Consider the following 17447-nt stretch of genomic DNA (forward strand, 5'->3'; position numbering starts at 1 on the left):
TACTTACCTGTTGAGGAAGGAGGTTTGTCTGGATTAATTCAATAGCAGTAACATACTAGAAATACCATGCTATGATAATTTAAACAGATAATATATTCTGGATTTTAAGCAATTTTATTCTAGGGATTTTTTTAAATTTTATTTGCATATATCCCTTTGCTTGAGGAACAGAGTTCAATGCTAGTTGTGGTTTCGAGATCACCTTCCCCAGAGATCTCTTTCCCTGTTTGTGCGTTGAACACACTTCTACAGGGCAAATGCAAGACCAGGAATTTTAAATTGAAGGCTTGCTTTTCCTAATTTTCTTTCTTAGATTCTCCAGATTTGAGCTAGATGAACTAAATGAGTTAATCTATTCAAATTTCTCTCTGTTTCGTGTGATTTTAAATTTTTTTATTCTTCCATAGTTTTTTTAGTGTTCTGTGCCATTATCAAAAATGTATATGGAAGGAAAATGAGTGGCATACTTCCTACTATTTATATACCATGGATTTGACCTTTCTGACAGATCTGAAGCATTGAAGGCAAGACCCAGAAACGTCTGTTCCCCAGGAGGATTTGAATGCTTGTTTGGGTATAGCCAGACTAGTTCTTTTACTGGACAAAGCTAATCAGTAAGGGAAGTACTGTAAGAAATGTCTCACATTATTCACAACCTTTCATGCAGGAGAGGCCTATTGAACTCAGCATGAACTTAATGATACCTTTCCAAGCACCACCAGTTACTGTATTTGTTGCCTTTGTTGTACACAATTGGTACTGCAAGTGCTGCATTATCTTCCTGAGACTTATTTTGGTATCTTGAAAGAGTTACAAAGTAAGCTACTTTTCCAGAGGTAACTGGTTTAGCCTCACAATGATAAACATATCCCTGCATGTAGTGTCTGTTACTTTAGGATGTGAGGAAGATGTGATTTGAAATATCATAACTGTGGTGTGTAATCAGTATTTCTCAGATCAGATATTGTTCCGTATTTGGAAGTCTCTTGGAGACAGGTGGGATGAAGGCAAACCATGAATTAGGTTTTACTTGCCAAACTTCTCCTTTTCTTAGGTTTAAATCTTACGTACTATAAAAAGATTGGTTGTTTTGTCTTACTAATGTTCCTAAATCTTTCACATTCAGGTACATCATGAACAGCATCTCGAAACAGCATTGATGCCTGAAGCAGGGTACGGTCTGCAAATTCTGGCCTAAACAAACGTTCTTTCTCTTTTGGGATCCTCAGTATGAATAAATAACCTGAGATTTCCCTCAATAGATTCACACATTTGGTTTTTTGAGTGTTTTTTGGCAGGCAGCTGGCCCTACTAGTTTAACTATCAGCCCTGTTGAGATGTATTTTTAATAGTCATAGTGGATCAGTTGGTAGGCTGGCTTTCTTGGCGATTTGGACAGTGGTTCCTCAGAACAGGACTCATTAGTTGGTTCAGCAGCAGCTCTGGTCACTCTAAGCAATACCTGGGACTGGTAACTGAGCTGATTCACCATCTAATGTTGTGCTGAACATGTTATACATCATAAAATGAAATTAGCTTCCTTTAATTGACAAGTGTATCAGCTTTGTTGTAGTCCTTCATGTAGCACAGTCGCTGAGGTAAAGTCTTTGGGCTAGTACAGCTGGCTTTGTAGAGTCCAAATGAAGACCTTTCAGTATGATAATGAACTTCCTTTCAATTTAATAAAATGCGGTATCTATGACAGATGGTAAGGTAAAACTGTTATTTTCCTTTCCTATGAGAAAACTCACATTTCAAAAGGGAGAGAAGGGGCAAAAAATGGCCATCAATCTTGTAATTAGATTCCAGGATAATAAAGCTATTGATAATATGCTATGCAGGCACTGGATTAGTTAGTAGTTAAATATAGAGGGTAAAGTCAGTGGGTTTGAAGTTGAACAGAGTGTTCAGAAATGCTTAGTGCACTTGAGGAATAGTTCCTTGTGTATCAAAAGTTCTTGTTACCATAAAATGTGATAAAGTACCTCATATGTCTGTGAAGATCACCTTGGTTTATATGAACTGTGAGCCCTTCTATTAAAGTCTTGTAATGGGATTATAAAGCTTTCTTCCAACACTGTTGTTGTGTTAAGTGATGCCCATGTCAGCTAGCCATTTTGGACAGCTAGTCATAGTCAAGTGTTAATCTGACTTTCCTTTTCTTCTAATTCCCTACACAGCAAAATAAATAGGAGTTTAGCCTGATCTGTTCCTGAAGCAGAACATCAATAGGTGTTGCAGTGACAGAATTCAGCTTAAATCTTCTGTTTGACTACAAAAGTCTGGAGGAATATCATTGTTTTTACTAATAATATATTTCCTAAGGCCTAAAATCTTCTGTGTTTGTGGTCCCCTTAAAGGTAGGGCAGCTCAGTGCTGCATGCCTCTAATCAGGACTAGGAAGAGAGGTGATATGTATCTCTCCCATTGAGGGTATCTGACTTGGTGGTTGAAATGTTAAAACTTCAGCTGCTGTGGCTGAAGTTTTCATATTCTGCTTTAGATGCCCTAAACCCCCATATTTTAAAGTACAGAAATAGCAGGTGATGTTCCTGCTCTCTTCTTTTTTTTTACTTAGAAGCATGGGTCACTTAACCACTAATGATGTGGAAGACCTGGGTTCAGTTTGCACCAGTGCCCGAAGGGATTCAAGTCTGTCTCCCATACATGCAAGGAGAGCTCTATTTATGAGGCTTTTTGTGGTTTATGAGGTGCAGTTATGAGGCTGTTGTTCTGAGATGGGATTTTCTGATGCATCCTCTTCAAACTGGCCTGCTTTACAGGTTTTAAGATTTACAGGACAGGAGAGACAGAGAGAAAGAGAATTTTGATCAGACTTTACTTGCTAGGCAAATGTTCAATAATTGTTCATAGCAGGATTTTTCTCTTAACTTGCTGTGTATTACCAGAGAGGTAATTCATGATATCTTGATTCTATGAAAGACAGATGATTTTAGCATCTAATTCCTGCTGTGTGCTGCTCACAGTCTACCCACACGCCACATTTAGCACATAAGCCAGTGGCTGCCAATAGCTGTGCTAGAGGAAGACAGGCTTACACCATCTCACACATTGCTTACAAAATACACTTCACTGGTTTCATCCAATGATTATCTAAAAATAATGTGGAATCAGAGCTCCAGACTCCCTCCTCATTATTTTCCTGTGAAATGCAAAGTGAAGGTTGGTAGGGAACTCGGTTTTCCCAACTGAACCTTCCGTTTTCCAGAGGAACTTCCTTTAATTCTGGAGTCTAGAGGCAGGTGGTGAAGGGTGGTGGGTGGCTTAGCCCAGCACCAGCTGGACAGGCAGTGGGATGTTCTGCTGCCCTGAGAAACCACTTTCCTGCTAGCTAAATTAGGGTTTTTATTCAGTGTGATGGGGGTTTTTCCTGTTGGGATTTTTTTTTCTTACAAAGTTGATCTGAAGCATATAACCCTATCTAGTATGTAATTAGTGAGGTTGTAGGAAACCTTCCTTGCCCTCAGAACTTCCATACATGCTTCAGTCTTTCTTTGGAAAATCGGCCTGTTCACAGTTGGCAGACCTGTTGTTCTTCACCGGTGCAGCAGTTACTGTGAAGTTTGTTGCCTGGGAAGCACACAGAAGATGAGCTTTTTGCCATGGCCAAAGTATCTGTGAAGATTGGCAGTAGCTGCCAACCTTACTGCTATGTAGTGGATTGCAAGTCATGGAGTAGACAAGCTGTTGAAACATCAAGGAGAGTACTGCAAAAGGGTATTACCTATACGATCAGAGCATGATTTTCATTTATTCATATTACTGTGCCTCTAGAAAACCCATCTGGTGGGTGGGGGAGTGGTTGGCTCGGTATCAGCTGTTCCTGTGCTGTGGATTGAGAACAGTAAGACCTGGTCCAGAGGAGGGCTAATAGACTGATCAGTGGACTGGAACAACTTACCTATGAAGAAAGGCTGAGAGAGGAGTTGCTTGCTCTGAAGAAGAGAAGTAGCAGGAGAAGCTCCAGGGAGATCACATTGCAGCCTTTCAATATTTAAACAGGGCTTATAAGAAAGATGAGTAAAGACTTTTTACCAAGGCCTGTGGCAGCAGCACAAGGGACAATTATTTTAACCTGAAAGTGTATAGATTTAGATTGGGCATAAGAAAGAGATTAAGTTTTATGATGAAGTTGGTGAGATCAAGAATCAGTTGCACAGAAAAGCTGTATTCCCCATCCTTGGAAATGTTTAAGGCCAGGTTGGATGGGGCTTTGAACAACCTGGTGTAGTGAAAGATGTCCTTGCCCACAGCAGCGGGGTTGACTAGATGGTCTTTGAAGGTCTGTTTTCCAACCTAAGCTTTCCTACAATTCCCTACATTTGTATGTGAATGTGCAGGGTAGTAGAGGTGAAATAAGAGCAGTGGTGAGTGTACCGGCATTCTGAAGGAGGTATCTGAGCTAATCAGCACAGTTACACTGTGGCCGTGCCACAAGCAGCCCCACAGAGGAACCATGGCCCTGTCTCTGCAGGTGTTGTTCTTTGTCAGAATTTGTCTTCTGTGTTGCTTGAAAGCAAAAGTCTTGAATTACTGAAGTGAAGTTGTGGGATGCCAAGCCGTTTATGAAACAGCTGCACTTTACAGCTTTTTGTTTTCTCCTGTTAGATTTTCACGCCTGTAACATGCAATTACATATATATTGAAGCTACAGATACTCTTTTAAATGCAGTGGTAAAAGAGCCCTTAAACCAAAGTGTGAATTCCCCAATTTAATTTGTAATATATTAGGAGCTGTCAGTACTAATTAGTGCTGTAAAATAGCTTAAGCATAAGACCCACGTGTCAACAAGAGTAATACTTACTGAAGAAGCAGAAATGCATTTGGTCTGCTCATCTCTACTTGGCTGTGCATGGCAATTATGGTTAGTGGAAAAAGAGAGTGACTGAATTTATAAATTTCTTTAGATTACTTCATGCACCTCTCCCAAAGTAAATAAGCACGCTGGGTTTTCAAGTCTTCCTTCCGAATCACAGCAGCGAGCCAGAGTAGGGATCAGCTCTTGCACTTTAAACAGTGGTGCTCCTTGAACAGTCAGGAGGAGTGTTTGGAAATGCTCAGTACCTCTGGATCCTTTGTGTAAGCTTTGACTGTTGAGAAGGGTGAATCCATGTGTTGGTGTATGCATCTGAAAATGCAGCAGTAAGTTCTTGGAGCTGATGGACACACACAGTTAAGCGCCTTCCTTCTTTGACCATAACAATAATTTCTACTCAAATATGGGTTGTGATTTCAGTGATGCAGCAAGACATCAGCTCCATGACCAATACCAGGTGTCATGTCCTGTTCGGTCTAACATGTGGAAGTGTGACAGCACTTACCCTGATGTCACTGTTGTGATGTTACACAACATCACCTTGCAGGCAGTCCATTTATGTCTGTATTTAAAATGAAATTAAGAATTACAGAACCTTTTTTTTGCCAGTACAAAGCAGAATATGGGATTTTTTTCTTCTGTCCCTCTGCATGCTTGCAAGAGGTGCTTGTGTGCATCTTTTGCTGGGTTTGCATAGGTAGGTAATTGCACAACTGCCAGCATTATCAATTTGTACTCTCAGGGGTTCTCTGGTTTACCCCAGCCACTGCCAGTTCCTCCCCATGAGGGTGCCAGAGCCTGTCCCTGAGCTCAGTGCCGTCTTCCACACTCCAGGAAGTCTCAGATGGCTCCATGTGCCTATGCCTGGACATCTGAGTTAAGCCCAAATTGTTTTGCTTAGTGAAAGAGCCAAGAGTAAACTTTGTACAGAATGTTATTTTGTTAACAAAGGAGAGGGGTGAGGAGGAGGGAGGGAAAGAGGATTTAGGTCAACCAAAAACTTTTGGGAATTGATTTCAAATGCACTAGCTTGTTATAATCAGTAAAGAAATAACAAAAAGATCAGAAAATACCTGATGTATTCTTTGACTGCCTAAGGTTTAAACGGGTCAGTGTGTATCATTAACAATGGTTCATTCTAATATTTACTTCTCCCTCTCCTCCTTTGTTTTGAAATAGAAACTTCTACTTGGAAGTAAAACTACTTACTCTGTTGAAAACTATTTCATGCACCAAAATAAAAGCTTCCTTTTTTTCCTTCTACGTTTCTTCCATGTTTTCTTTTCACAAGCATGAGAAATAGCTTGTGTCTGGTTGCCCCTGTCTCCATAGGTAGCATATAAGGAGTTTCCTTTAAGTTACAATATATATCTCTGAGGGGGGCTCAAGAGCATTGTTTTGCCTACAGTTTAGTTTTAGGTGTCTAATATGGCATTTTATATGTATTACTTGTTGTCAAAACCCAACAGCTCTGTCTCTTAACAGAATTTAATTTTAGGTGTAGTCATATATTCTGAAGTTGATCGAAGCTTAGGAAATGAAAAGTTATTAAGCAGCTGTTACAAGCACCTTCTTCAAAAGTTGATGTTTCTTCTGTTTGAAAGCAATTCGTTCTTCACAACAAACTTGGAGTGATGTCATCCGTAACTAATAACATGGTGATCATAGTTTTGTATTAACTCTGTTCTGAGAAAAACAAGTAAATACCCAGTTTCTTCCAATGTGTAATAATATCACTGTAGTATTGTTAGCTATTAAAAAATAATCAGTTTGAGTTCATTTTAGTTCAGTTCCTAAGATGTTTATTTTTTAAGATTAAAAGTATAATGAAATATTGAGTGTGTACAGTTGTCTCAGTTTTCAGATATGAGCCTTTCAAATAATGGAAATTGTTACAGATACACATTGCAGGCTTTACTTCAGAGCAGGACAAGTACTGTGAATAATGATACTTTGTTTTATGCTATTTATATTCAGCCCTTAAAAGTCAGAAAGAATAAAATAATATAAAGAGAGTTTCACAGTTAGAATGCATTTAATTTTTATATTGAGTATTACAATGTTTTAGCTCTACTGTTTAACTCTAAATTTGATACTGTAGGGGAAAAACTCTTGAGATTCTTCCCTACATTTTCCCTTCTTTAAAGTGGAAGTAGTCTATGTTATCCTCATCTAAAGGAGATTTCTGAAGACTAACCACTTTGCAGCAATCAGTAAGTGATTATTATTGCCATAGGATAAGAACTGAAATAAGGAAATCTGCATGGTCAGCTCCAGAGCACTGCATTAAATGGTCTGTACTGGAGTGTTTGTCTGCTGGTCCATGTGTAGTGTCCCTGGGTTGTCCATCTCATAATGCATGTGCTGTTCTACTTAGTCTTTACCGTAAACTTTATATAATAAAGACTCAAAGAAGGTGCACAGAGAGGGTTTGATTTTTATTCTCTGTCTTTTTTTCTGTAACAATGTGTACTATGATGTACCAGGTCAGTGAATTGAGTCAAAATCCATTCCAGAGGCATTAGGAACTAATTTTCCAAATGTACATATTCATAGTTTATATGAACATTTACTTTATGGGTAAAAAGTCAGGAATAACTGTCCCAATTCTACCTTTCCAAGAGCCACGCTAAAAGAACGCTGGTGAGCCTGAACGATGAAGCAATCTGCCTTTGGGCAGTGTTAGGAGGAGGGCTGTCTGTGCTAGCTTTGCTCAGACCCTTAGTGGGCCATTACTGCAATATGCACTTCTTGTCTTCATTTTTTGTGGACGAGTGTCACAGAGGGACAGGATGTTTCACCAGTGGGTTTCTGGGATATCTGCTGACAGCAGAGGAATGGTGAACCTCAGCAGTTTCAGGTCCCAGGCACTGGTGGGGCATTTTGCTTTACTTGGCACAAGCCCTTTTGTGCGGTCACTCCAGGCTTCACCCGTCTCCTCTTCTCCAGGCTGGGACGCTCTCCTTGACATCTAGCCAAACCCTGCAGCCTTTCCAGCCAAGCCCACACCCAGAGGGATGAGCACCATTTCCCTCCCACCCTCATCTTCATCTCGTAGGCCTCCCTTTTGTATCCTAGGTAACATTAGATGACTTAATGCCTTGTTTAGGATTTAAGTGCCTAATTTCCTTAACTTGCAGACTCACTTCACATGACCCCTTGGAGCCCGGGTCCCTTTGCTGGTAGTATCCCAGCCTTCCCAGGCAAGACTTACTATCAAAGTTTCCCCTTTCAGACAGTGCCAGACCAAATCTCTGCGTTTTGTCTGACTCTGTAGGTCTTTTTTTTTCAGCCAGTGTTATTCTTCTCATAAATTTGGCTCTTTTTCCTTCCTTGAGGTCAGCTCATGTCCTCCTCAGTGCTGCCTGGTCCCAGAGGAAGGGTGGCAGTGGGAAGCGGGAGAAGTAGTTCAAGGGGTTAAAGAGGCAAACTGCTTGCACCCAGGTTAACGAGCTTGGAGTAGAGCTACCCACACATGGAGGTTGAGAGGTTTAGGATATACAAACTCAGGCTGTGGTCCCTCAGTACCAGTGAATAGGAGTACCAGGCATGTTTGTTTTACTAGGGCCAACAATAAGTTTGAGGAACAGACAGCAGAAAGTACTAGTTTTAGTAAAACTTGATTTAAATGTTTTCTCTCTGAAATGAACTCTTTTTTTAAGCCAGTGAAAGGGTTAATTTCAGTCAGACCTAACTGTACCTATCTCTACGCCATCTATTTATTTTACTGAAGAAATGTTGACACTGAGTTCAGCCTCAGCTGGGAAGTCAGAAGAACGAAATGAATATAAAGCTTGAAGGATAGTAAACAGAAAGAGGTTCATTTGGGAAAATGAAGTTCATTTGGGAAATTGAATTCATCTGGTGGAAATTAGGATGAACAAAGACAAGTGAGGAAAGGCATGGAGAAGCTCAGTTGCAGCATACGGATAACGCACCAGATGTGAGTTCCAGACATGGCACCTCCATCACCACCACGTATGTGTGCGATAGGAGGTGTACAGGTGTCAGAGCAAGACTGAGTAATGAGGAATCATTGAAAAGAAGTACTGCCCAGTCTTTCATGCCTTTTCCTCATCAGCTGTATTTAGCAGGTGCACAGAGTCCTCTTGCAGTATCTGGCACTGCTTGCCCAAGGAGGGATGACTTGGAAGTGTAAGACCAATTTGTGAATGCTGAGCTCAAAGGCTGGTTTGGTCATGGCTGAGTTTGCCTGGAACTGGGTGACAGCTTGCAGGTGGTTAAAGGGTATAAATAATAGTTTCCTGCATTATTTGTCACAGTGCTTTTTGCTAATATATTTATGAATATTTCAGACTAACGTGCAGAGTAAAAAAAAGTATATCAAAGCTTTGCATTAACAAATTGTTGGCTGCAAATTTTTCTTCAGGCTTTCCTTGTTTTGCAGTGTAAGTTGGCTTATGTGGACACATTGAATGCTTTTATGTTAGTTTCAAAAAGCCCCACAATATAATTTGAATATTTTTACCTAGAAGTGTAAATGCTGCCCATTTTCTACAAAAATTATTTTTACTAAGTCTTGATAATTTGATGGACCTCTCTATCAACAATCCTGCTTGGTAGGTACTTGTGGAAACTTCTGATGTGTGTTCCATGTCAGGCAAAATAACTAATCTAGACTGACAAAAGAAAATTCACTTTAAAAATCCCAATGTATGTCTATTAGAATTTTTCTTACTATTTTTTAATGTAAACATCAAGGATTCAAATTTATTAACTCAAGTTTTTGGATAAACAGAATTGTAAGATTCTGATTTAAGGCTGTAATAGAGAAAATAAAGAACCAAGTGAAATCAAAATAAGAAAATCATCCCAAAAACATGGGGGGGAAGGGTTAAAAGGAGAGCTGGTAGGTGATTGTATGAATTCTTGTTGTCTAGAGTTTATATAAACTTTTTTTTTAAATCCCTAAAATTAAATTGGGGCAATACAATATTTTTTTCCTGGTGTTTTATCTTTTATTTAACAATTATTTATGGATCTGCCATTTGTTTAGAAATTATTTTCACATCTAAAATGAATTAGTACCAGAAATACAAATATATTATCAATATTCTGTTCATGCTTAAGTAAGTAGGAATCCAAGCACCACACCTTTGTTAGACTTGTTTCTCTTCAAGAGTTGTGTCATAGCAATGAGCATAAATTTGTTTCTTTCAATAGATTCTTCCTTTGACAGAGCATTCTAGTAACACTGCTCAAATATAAATAAAACACCTGAGCTGAACAGGTAGTATTCTGAATGTGTTTATGATTTAGGGAACAAGGGGGTAGGTTTTGTTGCTTATCAAAAATATCACAGCAGGCCCATGTAGGATTTGAGGTACTGAGAATTTGTCCTCATTTTCAAGATATGTATCTTTTTTATGTTTAATGTACTAGATAGTACAGGGGCTGATTAGTTTGTTTGATATAGAAATCTGTAATCACTGGTTTTTCCTTCTGTGCTGTTTTAGAAATCCTTTGATAAACCTGTCAGTTTTGGGACAGGCGAGTGGGATACCAAGTAACGTTAATGCTTACTCTGTTTTTGCAAATGTATTATTTAAAAATGGGTCATTTCATCTGAGTTGTATTTGTGCTTATTGTTAAACATGTTTAAAAATTAATGCTGTTTGCATAGGGATCTCCTTTCATTTTGAAGCATGTTTTCCCAGTCCTAATTTGAACTGTTACTAAAGGTTGCTGCACGTGCTACTTTTTTAATGTTGAAGTAGTTGTGGAATAGTATCATAGTGTGACTGATCAGGAAAAGTTAGAAGATAGCGTTGACAACCTTGGAGCTTGAATTCTGCTTGTGTATTTATGGGTGGTTGATTTGCATTTGGTCTCCATTTCTTACTTAATTCTATTCCTAGTTTGGGGCATCTTCTGTAGGTTCTACACGTTTAGCAATACTGTGCTAACCAAGGCCACCTGTGTCTCATAGCATGTGCTATGGGAGTTTCTTTTGCCTCTTCAGACTCACAAAGAGAATAGAAATACTATTTTTAGGCTTTGAGGGTTGGAAACATCCACTTTGAAATCAAACTTCCAAGTGTTATGCAGAGATAATGGTACATTAAGTGAACAATGAGGATTTTAAAGTGGGTATCTCTCAGTCTCTCCTGTTGAATCAATTCCAGTTCGGTTAAATGTGTTTTCATTGAGCCTTCTTTTTATGTTAATAATTCCTGGACTCAACCCTCTGTCTTTCTCAGCACCAATTGCTGCTTTTTATAAAAGCTTCAATGGGAGTCATTGTGACAGAGTCTGACTCAAGCTTACATGGGAGTGCCATCTCATGGGGATCTCTCTTCTTCCCTGGAACACAAATTTAACCTTGACCCTGAGCAACTGTTTGTTGGAAACTGACAGTAAGACACATTTTAATTCCTGCTTCCAGAAAGGAAGCAGAAAGATCCAGCTGTCTTGCGTTTTGCCCTCTTCTTCAGCATGACCTCCTGTGTTTCTCCAATGCATCCAAGCTGAGGACTTCTGTCAGCCTGGGAAAGCCTACAGCAGCAGCTTTGAGCAAAAAGGCAGAAATGCCTGTTCACTTGGTGCTTTAGCATGTGGAAACAAAATTTGAAGTATTTTGCTCAGTTTTGGTTTTCAGCTGTGAACGTGTTTGTCATTCTGCCTCTATACAGCTGTCTGTCACCACTGTACTAGTGCACCCTTCATGCACAGATTAATAATAATAACCACATCTCAAATTGAGCTGTATTATCTTTTCAGAGGGATAGCAGAGTGTTTCAAGTAGAGGTTGTTTAGTTCTTTTCTTTTTGCATGTTGTATTACTTATTTTTCTGAGACTTTTTTGTTTCTTTGGTTAAAGTGGGGATTTTCAGGCAGAAGTGAGTATTGTGAATGTAATTTCTCATGCCGGGAAGGGGTTTTGAGAAACATCTCTTCCTGTAGTTTTAAAGAAGAGTTCACTTCTAGATTAGCCAAATAAGCCCCAAAAAGACTCTGAGTAAAGCACTGGGTACTTGAGCCATAACCTACAGGGCTTTTTGAAGTGCCCAGGCTGCTACTTACCCAAGCTAGCTGCCACCTTTTGTGCTCGGCAAGTGCCCACTTGGGGTGGGACAGGGCAAAACCTGACACAGGCAGGTATGTTTCATGGCCAGCACCTACAGAACTTCAGTTTCAGGGGCACGAACCTTCTACCCTATTTACAAGAAAGATAAGGAAAATATTCCATTTCAATTTTAAAAGCAAACTGTGTGCAGAAGTTGAGCACACCATGTTCTAAACCCAATTCACCTGCTTATCTCATGGCATTAGAGTTGTAAGCACATCCGTGTGCTATGCAAAAGCAAAATGACTCCTTCTAGAGCCAAGTGGGTTTTGTCTTTTAAAATGTATTGGTTTTCATTGACAGTGAAGTGTTAGAAAATCTGTAACGTGGACAGTATTTCCGGTTATTAAGGTTTCACCCTCCAAGCATGATGACCAGAGCTGAAAGCTGCTCTAGCCGGGCACAAGCTCTGCACTGCCTGCCCAGGAGAGACTGATGCCTGCACTACTGAGCCTTGGCATTTTGGTGCTGCAGTGGCAACTATGTGGTTAAAGTTGTGGGTAGCTTTTCAGACAGAGTATGATTTTTCTCATCTCAGTCTTCTTTAACACTGACAAAACAAAATCATCTTGTCTAAAATTGCTCCTGCCAGAGCAGAATGAGGTGGGACAGCATGATGAAAACCAAGAAGGGGTTTTGTGTGATTTGACTGAAGAGTTAAACGCTTAGCAATTTATTTTTTAACTTCCTGTCCTCAAAGCTAGCTTATTTTATAAACGCTAAATTTAGTCTGTTCTGTTTCCGTCATCAAGGACAGCTTTTTTGGTATGCTTTCTTACAAAATGTTTGACCTTGGGAGATTGCTGCCAGAAAGGAAGACACTTCAAAAGCTGACAGCTGATTGTTGGAGGTTTGTAAACTCTGTTGTGTGGGATCCGTAGAAGTCCACAAAGGCATAAAGGTTCACTGTGGCTTAGTACCTTGTGAAGCTGATGAACTGCAAGGTGTCAGGATGCATTGCTGACAACAAAAATTATCTTTACTTTTTCTCTGGTTTTAACCTCAGCTGTGTGGAAACTGTGAAAACTTCATGTCTTCTTTAGGATGGGAGACAGTGCTGGTACACAGAGGAGTTGCCATGAGTAGAATAAGAGTAGAGTCAAAAGGGGCCATTGCAAAATTTCCTCACAGGTTAAGAGGAGGTGGAATTCAGGGGGCTGGAAAGAAGATGAACTGTGTAGGAAAGGATGGCTGCCCAGCAGATAGGATGCTATCAGCCACAGAGTCACCATGTTTCGCTTGGGGTAGTGTGGCTGGTTGTGAGGTAGACTGGTTGTTTTTTCATAATGGTCTGGGAATAAGGAGTAAGGAGTGCTTTTTTATTCTGCCAAAAAAAGCTTTGTGAATAGGGAAATCACATGTTATGTTCCTGGCGGTATTTATTAATGACAAGCTGATGAAACAGAGGACTGCAAAGAATACTGGTGTACAGCTTTAAAAGGGCAGGCACAAAAAGCATGAGCCAAGAGCATTGATTAATAGAGGCTGCAGCTTTATTAAAAAGCCTTTTCTAGGAGGATGCCATCCTAACCTGCCTTCCAGTTCTGGCTCAGCCAGATTTGAGTGGATGGTGAACAGCATAAGGATGCAACAGCAGTATTGTGGAGACATGCGTTGCTGAGATTTGCTTCTGAGACCCAGCTGGTGGTAGGGCTGAAGCTGCCCCTCTCCACTGTACCAGTGGGCTGAGCAGTGAGATGAGGGAAGCCATGTGGAGATGTACCCCTTCATGTTGTATTTCCATGGTCTGGGCTGGCATCCAAGGCAGCCCACTGAATTACAGGGACCTTAGGATGAACCCTTCCTAAGCCACCAAATGTTCTGAAAGCTGCCAAACTCTCAGCAACAGAGTTTAGACTCCTAAAACCAAACTGAAGTTTGCAAAACCAACACAGACACTTTTGGGAGCCAGACAGGAAAAGCCTGCTTCAGATGCCCAAACTAGCAATCTTCTGAGCCCACACCACCACAAGAAGCCCAGTTCACTAGATGAGATGGAAAGACAAAACTAGAAAGACAGAAGAAAGGAACACACAACTATTTGTTTCTCTTCGAGTTGAGCTGACATAATGGCTGAAGGTATACTGAATATCCCAACCACAGCTTTATTGTCTTCTCAGTTAGAAAAGATGTAGTTCCATTAAATAAAACCAACAACAAACACTCATTGTCTAGGGAAACAAACAGTTATTTCTCAGTTAATAACATTAGTAGAAGATGCTAAGAAATAGTGTTCTGAGAATTCAGCCATTCCTTTTGGCTTCCGTGCTGCTTTTCTTCCCATAGTTCCTTATTCCGGAATAACTGTCATCATTGGGAAAGGTTTACTTATACCATCCATTTTCAGAAAATAGTGATAAATTTAATGTTCAAAGTTTTGATTCATCTACTGATTAAATAGAGGTTTGGCAGCTTAGATAAAATCTGAGATCATGGAGAAACATCTGTACCACTTGTAGCTTGTTGGCGATTGAATCTTGGACCCAGACTGGCAGGGAATCTGAATCATTTATTCAAAGGAGTGAGTTAGTTTTATACACTTTTCTAAGGCACAGCATTTCCTTATGTAAGTGACCTATCCCATGTTGCCACATCAGCAACACACTTTTTAGGGGTCTGCCCTGTGACACCTCCTCCCCGAGTGCCCGGTGGACACAAGCCTGTGTGTGCTGCCATGTGCTTCTTTGTGCTGCCATGTGCCTTTGCAGGCAGGTTTTACAGCTCACAACCTAATTCTCTCTTATAATTCCTCATAGTAGCTCACTGTAAGGGAGCGTGAGTTGTTGGGGTAGATCTCTGTTTACCACCAGCAGAAGAAAATATAGCACTTGTTTACAATTTTTACCTTAAATATGAAACATACAAACCTGTTTTGGTAAGGATCCTGCTGTCTCTTCTAATGTCAGCTGACATAAGTAACATCCTGTATTTACCAAAGAAAGGGCATCCTTAGTCTTAGAGTTTTGTCAGGGAAAGGCAGCTATGGAAGGGCATACCAGTTGTCATCCTGTTTGGAGAAATTAATGAAGGGATTGTAAAGGTTTTGAGCTTAGTTTCAGTACTGAAGACTGAAATAATAATATTAACTGCATTACCATAGTACACAGAGACTGCATGGCCCCTCCTGCAGATAAGAAGAGAGTACCTAGGGAAGGGTAGATGCAATATAAGGAATGTACAAACAAAAGTAAATGTAGAAGAGCTGTTAAAGTGATTTATGTGATAGTCTGAAGTTATATGTTACTTTTTTTTAATTCCCAAAGGAGTAGGTGTAATTACTGTAGTGAAACAAAGGCCTGTTCTTAGCACAACCTAGAAAAATCTGTAAGTCGTGACCTGTGCTTTGTCTCAAAGACCATTAACTCTATCGGCAGAACAAATACTTTGTGTGGTATCAGCTACAGGAGGGTTTGGGTTTCTTCTTCACTCTTCTTGGGAGGGACCTAGTGCTACTTGCTGCAAAGGCAGGTGGGACTTCAGGGTGGAAGCACTCAGTTTGGCGATAGACTGCTCTTGAGGTCTATGTGGATCCCTTGTGTCCAGTCTCAAAAGTATCTTGGAAGTCACAAGACTACTACCAGCAGTCTGATATGTATGCAGTGAATAAATCAAGTGCCTGGTGCCCTCAGAGCACTTTAGGGTGCTCCGAAGAGCAACAAAAGACAGCAACAGCAGGTAATCCATCCTTCAGCTCACAGAATAACACATTGTGTTGCCAAGGCAGGTGGCAGTGGGTCAACCTGAAATCTGCCTCTGGAACCCAGGGAAAACCTGGAAGTAAGGCAACATGTAGGATTTCTTGCATGGTGGATTTATCTGCCCTGTGGATAGAGCTGTTGATTCACGCGGATTCTAGATGACCCCTGTGCAGCCATGTGCATGAGGGCATCCCTCATCTCTCTTGCACATGAGTTGATGCCATTTATCCCTCTTCTCTCAAACATTTAAGGTAGGAGATGCTGCATTTGGCCTTGTGAAGGTTCAGGTGTAGCCTGTGCAGGGTGTCCCTCTCTGCTTTGCTCTGCTACCTGTCCAGTTTAGCAGAACCAGTCTGTCTGCCCAAGTGCATATAGATGAGACTTGTCAAGATTTGACAAATTAACTTTTTGTGCCATGTAAGTTTATGGTTTTGTCTTTATGATGGCACAATGGGGGATCTCATTATGAACAGGAGCCAGGATAAGGTGTTTCAGAGGAAGTTCCAGGAATCATTGTAACCTGACAATTGCAGGCAGGTTTGCCTTCTTGAGGAAGAGCTTTACATAGCCTTGTCACTCATAGTTGGTTCTCTGCTTTGAAAAGTAACCTGTTCTTCACTTTGTGTTCTTTTTTAGCAGAATTTCCCATTGTCTTAATAAAAAGGGATTTTTTTTTTCTTTTGTTATTTGTATTACAACAGGACAGCAGGATCCAGGGTCCAGGTGAATCCTTTATTTGGATGGTGGCCCCTTTATTTTAAATTGAAGGGACTGCCTTTAAACCTAGTCTAAATCAAAACCAGGATTGGTGCATTTTTAGCAAGTTACTATTTTAAATTAAATTAAATTTGTGTATGAATAGAGGAAGATACTTACTGTTCCAGAGATGTTTTTGCTTTCAAATGGGGGAAAATGTCAGATCCAAGAACCAGTCTAAATCAGCTGAATACATACGATCTACGAGAACATCTCATTTTCAGCGTGCCAAGGATAATATCCAGTTAGGCCCTTACTACTGCAGTTTTCAGTATTAGTGTTTGTATTTTCCTTTTTCAGTAGAATTCCATTCTCTGTTGAAGCTTGACTCTGACTCAAAAGGAGGAGAGATTTCCTTGGAAATATTTAATGTAGTTGATTATAAAAATCCCGAAGGGAATTAATAGCTTGATTGATTCTTAGTTTATTGACAGTAGACGTATTATAATATTTCTAGCTTAAATATTTCTGACTTTATATTTTTATATACTTAGTAAATACCATAATCTAGAGATCAAAATAATACATTTAGAGCTGCTTAGGTACTGTAAAAAGATTGCTCGTTAGAGCTGCATAGGGAGTAATCGTTTTGGATCAAGTGAGGTTTGAAGGAGCAATGTTTTGTATTGAGGTTGGTTTTGGTACTACAGCTGTAACTGTGTGAATGCCTGTCTCTAGAGAAGCTCTGCTGCAGTGCAGTGCCATGGAGGTCCTTCTCTGAGGAGCTGAGAGCTGTGCTTTGCCTTACAACCAGGTTATAGATGGGCATTTCCACCCTTGCTCTGCCTGGTGAAAATTACTTGAAAAAACAGTTAAAGACTGGTTATTAATGATGTACTGTCAAAATGGAAAGATATATCAAGTGAACTTCTCTAGGGATCGGTCTTTGGTCTAGCATTATTCAAAAATTCTATTAACCTCTTTGATGACGGAAATAAGGGAAAAACTGTAAAAATAGCAGATGGCACCACTCTAGAATAAATTTAGTCCAACCAGCTTTGAAAGAATTAGTCCAAAGCATAAAATTATTTCATGAAGTCAGGAAAATAGTTCTTAATTAATATGGGA

General features: G+C 40.0%; 1 protein-coding gene across 16 annotated transcripts in view; it reads left to right on the forward strand.

Annotated features, from left to right (window-relative positions):
* KLF12 (KLF transcription factor 12) overlaps window positions 1-17447 on the forward strand; it is a 236064-nt gene that overhangs the window by 127904 nt on the left and 90713 nt on the right. Inside the window, exon 1 of one of the 16 annotated variants that reach the window (XM_069009085.1) lies at window positions 1149-1173. The exons of 13 other annotated variants lie outside the window; for them this stretch is intronic. The gene's annotated coding sequence lies outside the window, so the exon portion shown is untranslated. Of the gene's footprint in view, window positions 1-1148; window positions 1174-8969; window positions 8994-9370; window positions 9419-17447 lie in introns of those variants that run through there. 2 more of the 16 variants (XM_069009114.1, XM_069009104.1) reach the window with 2 other exon arrangements.

The sequence above is a fragment of the Aphelocoma coerulescens genome, chromosome 1, assembly GCF_041296385.1.
Source record: "Aphelocoma coerulescens isolate FSJ_1873_10779 chromosome 1, UR_Acoe_1.0, whole genome shotgun sequence".
Lineage (NCBI taxonomy): Eukaryota > Metazoa > Chordata > Aves > Passeriformes > Corvidae > Aphelocoma > Aphelocoma coerulescens.